The sequence below is a fragment of the Tyto alba genome, unplaced genomic scaffold (assembly GCF_018691265.1).
Source record: "Tyto alba isolate M040663 unplaced genomic scaffold, T.alba_DEE_v4.0 Super-Scaffold_27, whole genome shotgun sequence".
Classification (NCBI taxonomy): Eukaryota; Metazoa; Chordata; class Aves; order Strigiformes; family Tytonidae; genus Tyto; species Tyto alba.
In genome coordinates this window covers 2,060,482-2,069,817 of record NW_024881301.1, presented here as the reverse complement: position 1 = coordinate 2,069,817, position 9,336 = coordinate 2,060,482, and the positions used below count along the sequence as shown (strand labels likewise).

General features: G+C 39.8%; 1 long non-coding RNA gene across 3 annotated transcripts in view; it reads left to right on the top strand.

Moving 5' to 3' along the window:
* Nucleotides 1-4,241: 4,241 nt before the first annotated feature.
* Nucleotides 4,242-9,336, top strand: part of LOC116963677 — an 86,708-nt gene continuing 81,613 nt past the window's right edge. The window contains exons 1-2 of one of the 3 annotated variants that reach the window (XR_004408353.2): nucleotides 4,242-4,468; nucleotides 6,050-6,244. This is a non-coding gene — a long non-coding RNA (uncharacterized LOC116963677). Of the gene's footprint in view, nucleotides 4,570-6,049; nucleotides 7,520-9,336 lie in introns of those variants that run through there. The other 2 variants (XR_006165811.1, XR_004408352.2) reach the window with 2 other exon arrangements.

Here is a 9,336-nt window from a genome sequence, read left to right as displayed (position 1 = left end):
TTTGGGTCTTGATTGCAAAAAGATTAGTCACAGGACTCATGAATGTGACAAGAACATAAAGCACTGGTGGATTGCATTGCTCTGCTCAGATTTCCATCAACAATAATAGGAACTCCAGATCCCAGTAAGGAGAAGGTCTAGTGCTCCCATAGTTTTGTAAGAGCAACACTGAGTTTATTACAATGTACATGTTACATAGCAAGGCTGTAGAAGCCTACATAGAGCCATTTTTTTTTTGTTTTGTTTTCATTTTTTCTTTCATCACTGAAGCCAGCTAGAGCCTTCTAGTGTGAAATTTGAGAGGAGAGCCAAACTTCCTCTCCTCTAAACATTCCAAAAGATTGATGAGCTCAAAATCTGCATCAGGATCAACATCCAAGTTTTGCAAATGGCATCTATCTTACTAATTAGCTGATCCAAGCCTCCAGATCTCAAACTACAAATATAAATATTCCATGACTTTAATCTATCTCCAGTCCAGCTACAGGATACTTATTCTGTCACTCACTTCTTACAAATTTCGCTTCTTATTAATTTTGCTTTTCAGAAAAGTAAATTAACAGTTATAAAAGCACAGTGGTTGAAGATATTTCATTTTTTCCTGAAAGCTTGAAACCATCCATTTGCAAAGCTTTCCTCCCTCCTGTGCCTTCTCCTGCCTTCCCTTTCCCAGCCCACAGGTATAACAAAACAACCTTGCAAGATGAGCCTTACAAAGTCTATGAACACAAGCTTGCAAATCTGGCGCTTGAACAAGCTCTATTATTTTTAACTGCTTTTGTGTAAGACAAGAGGCTATGTAAAGAACAGGATGTTTTGAACATTGAACTCTAGTGCATTACCTAATACTGCTGCTACAGATTTGATGTATTTTCTCTGCAGGTGTCAAAGGCATCATAAAGAGCATGCTACTGGGATGTCAAATATTTGGCATATATAAGCCTGGTGGACTCACTGATAGTTCTTTTATGAACAGAAATGCCTACTTTGCAGTTTGTGTTATAGACAATTAGAATTACAATTATTTTTGCAGTCCTTCTAGAGTATTTTATTTTTAAACGACTGTAGACAGGATACTTAACAAACTTCTGTTAAGCTCCACTTTTTTGGGGAGATGCGTGAAGTAATCCACCTTTGTCTTCCTTGGAACACAGGGCTGCTGCATATTCCATAAGTAGGGAAAGATAACTGATTCCCTATCTGCTCTACAGGATTGCTCTACAGCCACATTCTCGATTGCTCATCTTGTCTCAGTCCCTGGGGAAAAGTCACTGATACGGAAAGTAATCCTTCCAAATAATGCAGGTGTCAGAGGTCTGTGTAAGAGGGAGGCTTGGCAGAATCATTTGTGGTAATTTACATAACATCTGCCCAGACAATGGCTGGACAGTACTGTCCTTCCTTCAGTTGTCAGGTGCATTGGAATGCGTATAGAGGAAAACCCAAAGAAAATAGCAGATCCAAGATTCTAATGCACAATTAAAATGCAATTATTGTTGGAAATACGAACTGTCTTTTCTTTTGCAGGCAATTTTTCTTGAGTTGTTACTAACAGCCGTCTTGCAAGAGGGCACATTGCATTAGTTGAGCCATCAAAGAAAGAAGATGCCATATTTTAGTGAGATTATCAGTGGATTTTGTCTTTTTTTGAACTTTTGTCAGAGAAATTGTCCTTTTTGACCATACTCACAATAAACCTGAGGTTAAGTGGCCAAACTTACAATACACATGTCAACAAGGACTTGATTTCACATTGTAAAAACATGGTTAAGCTAAAGTGGAAGAGCTGTGAGTTAGGAGCATAGTACTGAGAGGGGCTTTTCTGAAGAGGGACCGCACCGTTTGCTCTGCTGTGCCTATCTCTCTCACTGATTCATTTTCAACACCCTCTTCATGCTTCACTCATTTTGCATCCTGGCTTCTAGATACATTCCTCCATGGTCACTTAGCATTGTGTGATATCATCTTACCATCATACATGGTTCTTTACAGACAACTATTATCAGCTTTACGCTCACTTATTCTCAAATTAGTGCCATTATTGTGGTGGATGAGCTAAGAACTGTGCTGCTCTTGGTGTCCTCCAAAGTATCACATTTCCCCTGGGCCACTCATTCAACATTGGGTGGGAAAAGTCACATTCCTCTCTAAAGCCAGCTACTGTCTAATGAGACCCGTCTGTGTTGCCTTTCTGCACGGAAATGCTGGCCGTTGAAAACACCTGTTCAATCACCCAGTTCATATTTCTATCAACTTAAGGGAAGTCCCTGTTGTACATTTACCATCGATTTGGCCAGACTAATTTTAAACAGTCAGTTTTTGTTGTAATTTTGATCCGAGTCTTGCCCTTCTGATTCAACATACTTGTTTTATGTCCACTTTGTCCTGCTGTAAATGACTGTACAAGGCATAAAGAGTGGTGAAAACTCTCTTTGGGGCCTAGCTGGGGCATGGGCTGGACACTGAGGTGAGAGGAAGAAGTGGGAGGCAGCCTGTGTTCTTCTGGTCAGCATAGAAGAGCTGGTAGTATGACACATGTTCTTTGTGCATGAACTCATCCTCTTTGGCAGATGCTTGCCTCCTTGCTTGCTGGGGGCTTGCTGAGCTTCACTATTGGCCTGCATCTAAGGTAATAATCTCAGTGCCTCCAGTGACTGAAAACTCAGTATGAAATTTTTGCATAAGAATAATCACACTTACTTTGCTTCGTTGTTTATGTTTACGTATGTTCTTCACAGTCAGAATTAGAGCACCTTGTACCTCGCAGGATTGATTTAACCCAGAGGGAAGAGAACTTACTACCCCATCCTGTCAAAGGGGTGCTAAGGAAAATCAAGTCCCATATACAACTCTGTTGTATTGCCAAGTGTAATGGCGTTATTTCAAATCTAATGATATTTGATGTTTTTAAGCCTTCATTCTTTAAACAGAGGGATACAGCAAGAATCTGAGCATTCCTTTTTTAAAAAAAACAGCTTTCATACTCTTACAGGGTGTTGGGACCATTTGAAAACTCACAAATTAGGAGACAAGAAACGATGCTGCATATGCCCTTTGGAAAATCATATGACTTTTTTCCTGCAGCCTCATGATTTTTTTCAGATTTGATTCACAATTTTTGAAAATTTGTGAAAGCTGTCAATATTTCTGTCTAGTTAAGATGCTGCCATTTAACCCAGATGTATCCAGAGGATAGCCTCTCTGGCAAAGGAGAGTCTTTAAAATGCGTAGCTCATCTTTTACAGTGCATGGCACAGTGGGACTGGGAGCCTTCGCTGAGAATTTCAGGCACAACCACAATAAAAATAATAAATAAACGAGGCATCTCATTCTACCCAGAGATGCTGTATAAAGCTGCTCCTAAAGTGCACATTTGCAAATAAAAGCAGCCTAAATTTAACTATGACTCAATTACACTAAATCTGACCCATTTTTGTTCTGTGTTTCAATTTAACACTTATTTACATTCCTAGACTTGGCACTGTTGGAAGAGAAGGGAGGGAGAGCAGGCATTTTCGTCCTCAGAATTTCTATAAAAAATGGTGATTAGGAAAACACAGCTATAGTCAGCTTGAAGCTGGGTAGCTCATTTGAACCCACTATAAAAGAAAAGGTCGTTTTCTCATCCTATTAAAACTCAGTTAGCAACGGCTGTGTAGGCGGCAGGAGATCAGAAATGAACGTCCAACTTGGAGTTTGTACAACTGGGGTCAGGTCCAAAGCAAACTGCCTGATTAGTGAAACAATTTGTATTTTACAATGACAGCAAATAGGTAAATCTTGTGACCGTCAGGAAATCCTGGAGGATTTTGAATGGGAGCACTGACTGGTTTGCAGGTTGCACTTTGACTAGAAGGCGTCATTGCCTCCGCTTTTCTGTACTCATGTTGCAGGGACATAAACAGGAGGGACTCAATTTGCTAGGGGTATTTATTTCTCTGTCTCTGTCTCTCTCTCTCTCTTGTTTTTACAATCTACGTGTAATGACTAATTGGCTGTGTTTTCCCAGCTATTTTATGTTTCTCTTGCCCTGGTTACAAGTCGTACTAAACCAGTATATCCACAGGGACCTATAGACAGCCAACACTGCCAAATGATACGCAGCATTCCCCTTTCTCTCTAAGTGTAAAACATTTACAAGTAAATTTACAAATGCATTAAGAACATTTCCCCCGGCGGCTGTTAGTGTTTATTCCTTCCCCTTCTCCTCCCGGGAGCAGACACCTTCCAGCCCCTCACCTTTCACACACTGCTCTCCCGTTATTTGCCTCCTTCCCTCCCGGTCGCCCCTTCCTCCTCCTCCTCCTCCTCCTCCTCCTTTTCCAGTTCAGCGGCGCAAATTTCTGTTTGTGCCAGTGGGGCGGCCTGGCGAAACCGCAATTGCTCTACCCCACAGATTGACGAGCCCTCAGATGCCGATTTACTGTACATGGCAGCCACGCTGGAGCCGAGGCACATCTGGAGTGGAGTAAGCTTACTCAGAAACAGGGGCCAGCTCCAGCCCGAGCCAGCGGAGCTGAGCAGGGCGCTGAAAGGCAGCCCTCCTGCCTCCCCTTCCCTCCTCCCCGGGTACATTTCCTAATGTAAACAGAGGCCAGGGGGGGGGAAGGACACAGTAACTCTTTGCTGCGTGTTTGTCATTTCATGTTCTTTATCTGCTTGAGGTCAAAATGGAGCTCTGGAAAAACAGAAGCTTCGCTTTTATTCTAAATAGCTGAAAGCCAGCGCTGCTGGAGGGGAAAAAAAAAAAAAAAAAAAAAAAAAAAGAAAAAAAAGGGTTTGCTTTTGTGTTTATTTGTTCCACTTTATGGTAATTTGGGGGATAATTTCATTATCTGCAGCCAAATTGAAAACAAGCTGTTGTCTATGCTAATGATACTAGCGTATTATTTTATATACAGTAGGCGTGGAGCTCTTTAAACCACAAGTGGACTGGGTTTCTCCTTACAGCTGTACTGCTTTAACTTTTTTTTATAGTTGCAAAATGAGACTTTCCTTTTATTATCTGGAAACGAAAAAGATTATGGATGGCTGCTTTGTTTTACAAAATGGTGAATACCTTTCACGGCCCAGTGCCAGCCTGCTGTCCCACAAATGCATTTTAACTACGTTGCTGCAAAGAAAAAGCATTCTCCTTTTGGGGCAGATACACTGATTTTATAGTCAAGTTCACTGCACTGCTGAATTTTAGTCTCAGTAAAGAAGTGGGAGCGATTTTTGAGGCATTTACTGACTGTCAGCAGTCTGAATGAGTACTCTATGATTCTTTACAAGTTTTATATAGTTTTTATTTCTTCTTACAGCAAAATGATAAAGTTTGTAGATTAGTTGTTCAAATTACATCAAAATGATAAACATGCAATTTAAAATTGCTTTTCTCACTCAGTATTCCTTGCAACTCAGTAGATTTGCAGTGAATGAAGGAGAGAAAACAAAACTCAGAAGACACTGATGCTCATAACATGCTGATGCATGCTATGTTGATTTAGCTGTCTTTAAAGACTGTAGTAAAATTCTCATTCAGGTGAAAGCAACAGTTTACCTGGTATGGAGACTGTTGAACAATCTTGCTCAGGAAATCTATGAATAAACCACTGTGGGTCAGCCCCCCAAACATTTTTGCCTATAGGAGTAGAATATCTTTGATGACCATATGGTTTTCTAGGGATGCTCATTCACTGTCTCCCCTCAGTTCACAAGCTGTGCTTGGTATTTTAGCCTTTTGGTGGATTAAATTGTGACCTTCCAGATGAGTAGGTTTCTCCCATAACTCTTGAGGGAGGCTGGCCTATCTATCATGTAGGAAAATTTGGCCTGGGCAGCAGGTGTGGCTGGGCAGCAGCTCTTGTACCATGGTATTGCAGAGTTTCAGCAGTGCATTCCCCTCCACGGGGCACTTACAATTGCTGTCGTATGTCTTGTGTTGATATACAGGAGATAACAATATAGGTTGTGTGTTTCTGTATTGCTGTTTTTAATGGATACCGTTTTAGTGGATTTTAGTAGTTTCTTCACAATTATATTTTCTCTTCATTTCCTGGCAATTCAGATCCCAGTAGGAGAGGGCCAAAATTCCTCATGAACCACCTTGGCCGCGTCTCAGCCTTTTCACCTTGGGAAGCACCGGGCATTACCTCCCTAAGACTCTTTAAAAACCACTCGAGGTGAAATTCCGTAAGGAGGAGACTGACTGCGTGGCAGAGGTGTTGGTCAGCTTGGAAAGCCTGAACTGCACATCTCCAAGGTCTGTAATAACCTTTCTGTGCCTGAAAACTGAAGCAGCATCATGGTTCCAGAGACAAATCCAGGGATGGTACACCATTTTGCGTGATCTAGGTGATTATTGAGGTAGATAAAATGGTTGGTTTGGGGTGAAATGGTTTATTTGGAAAAAAACATTTCTATGCAGAAAAGCTGATGGAACCAGTCTCAGAAGGAAAGCTATTTGGCAAACTGCAGAGAGACCTTGGCAGTTGACTGAAATCTAAACTTTTTGCAGGGACAGATGGATTTTGGCTAAGTTCTTCTGGAAGCCTGCAGGGCTCTGGTGGAGTCCTGCCTGGCTGGCAGACCATTGCTCAACCCTCTGACTGCCAGGATAGAGGACTGATGGCCTGTCATTGCAGGATGGCCTACCAAATATCCTACCTTTGAACTAGAGACCTCAGGGTTTCTAGGTTTCAAAACGGGGACAACACTTGTTTTGAAACTTCATTGTTATGTTTTGATACTCATTGGAAATATTTTGGTTTCAGTGAATTACCAAATCCTGACCCCCCAAACTGTTCTACAGGAGTTTTTTGAACAGCTCTATTCCAGTCTAAGTGTAATGACCCTGAAGGGAAAAAAAATGGTTTCTCCATAAAGTAGAAATAAAACATAATCCAGTGAATGGGTCTGAAGGAGGATTTCTCTGACCCTAACTGGACAACCCTGTAATCCCACTGGTGTCCTTGGATCTCCAATAGACTGATCTAGGCTCAGTTACACAGTTCTTGTCTTAATTTTAAACGTGATATCCCGATAGAAATTGTTTAACTGTTTTGTTTTGTTTTGTTTTTTTTCCATTTAGTGCACATTTGAAATTCATTCAACTCCTTGTTTTACATGAATACCAAAAGTGTCCATGAAGTCTCAAAATGAAATCTTCTTGGTAAATGACTACGCATCCTGCTGGTTATGCTATTGTGATTATATTAATAGCATGTTCTCCAACTTAAGCAACGTGCAGGTGCAAAACTCTCATTCAGCAGTACATAACTCTTTCATCTGCCATTTCTTGCCAGTAGATTTCCTGCCCATATGAATGTTTCTTGTGAAATTTCTGGAGAATAGCTGCTGGGGTTTTGCCAGCTGTAAGAAAACAAATACACAAACAACCCCCTTCCAAATCTCAATGACCTCCCTGTTCCCCAATCCGCTATTTTGGAAACTACTACTTCACAGTAGATGTTCTACACCTAACAAAAAAGACCAGCTGTAAAAAAAAAAACCAAAAAACAAAAACCAACAACAACAACCAAACATTGTGGATTAATGTAGCAAAGGTAAAAGTAAAAAATTTACTAGAGCTGAGTGGTGCCAATAATGTCACCAGAGCCTTCCTGTGTATTGGTATGTCCCTTTGGCTCATGTGGGTGCCTCACTTTAAATATGTAGCCCTGCCTATCCTTACTCAGTCACTTACTCTGTAACGCTTCTTTTGAATTCTATCCAGTTATATTAGATTCAAAGGAGAATTGGCCATGGCAAATAATAATAATTTTTTAAAGAGGTCTTAGCTCAGTGGTTTTTTTTTTTAAGCAAATGCATCTTTGGGAACTATGTGCATGCTCAAGCAGCAACGAAACCTGTGGAACTTGCATTCAGAAACTGTGTTTATTCCAGTAGGCTTTATGCTCTGTGACCATCATCCAGAAATGAAGACAGAAGAGCACTTTGAGAACTGAAGGAGATTTAAGTGTTTGAAAAGTGTATCAGTAGGTGTTAGTCTGAAAAAATATATGTGTGTGGGAAAAGGGCAGTTAAACTAACACTGCTATTAATACTGTACTTTAAAGGGCAATAGATCTCTTTAACATCTAAATAAACTGAGAAATCTTCCTAGAAGTAAAAAAGGAATTTCCAGATTCAAGTGTGTTATTTCCTCTCAATGTGATTATTTACAGTATATCTGTTCCATGTTTTTTGCAAAATATGTTACTGACATTTCAATAGTATTTTAGCATAAGATTATGACAGATGCAAAACAGTCAAACACCAACATTTGCAATATTTTTGACCCCAGGATAAACTGCTGTAATTGAAAAGATTATCCTATTGTACTTCATCTGCCTGCTTTCAATGTTTTGTTTTGTTAAAGCAGTAGAGGATTCATTGAAGTGGAGCCTGCCATTTGTTATTGGCATTTCTCAGAAGAATAAGAACAGTCGTCGATTATATATTTCTCCAACAAAAACATATACTCAGCATATAAATGTTCAGATTATAATTCCACCCTAAATATACATGTATCCTAAAAATAAACCACAATAAATGTTAAACTAAGCAAAAATGAAGAACAGCAAAAGGATGAAGTAGGGGAAAAAAAGGGGATAAAAAGTAGAAAGAAAACCACAAGAATAAAATGCAGGCATTAAGTAATATAGTGGATGTGAAAAAAAGAACTTAAAGATGAAGTTAAGAGAGAAAGAAATCTATCCACGAAATTGTTGCGAAAGCACAATTTATTATTACCAGACAGGTGAAATTCTGATCACAGTCATTGCAGTCAAGTCAGGTGTCCTGAAACACAACAAATAAAACCCAAGGGCTTTTAAGTGCCTGGTTAAAGAAAGATTCCAACAAATTTCAGTGATCAGCAGATGATTATTTAATAATTGAGTCAAGCCAGACTTTTTTTCTCTATAAAGTTTAGATTGAGTTATATAAATAAGAATGGTGATTTTCAAAAGAATTATCCCCTTCTCAGATTTTTCTGAAGGAAGAAAGGAGACTTGTAAGCTCTGTTTTTGTGAGCGACAATCTAATTCAGGATCAGGTTTGTGTTTCGAACTTCTATATAAAATGAAGATGCATTTTGGCTGGAGCTCCAAGCTGGATCCATCCATAATTCTGTTGTCCACAAACTAAGACAATATAATGGACTTCTTACACAGAGCATGACTGAAATGTGTGAGTCTAAATTATTCCTGTAAGTGAGTTTGAACAAACTTGGTGCTTTTTAGTACATTCAGTGCAAGAGTAGGTCTCACTTGTATCTTCAGGTAAGCATGTACAGGTCTCGTTAATCTCAAAGGATTGTGCAAGTGCAACAGTGAGCAGATCTGTACTCGC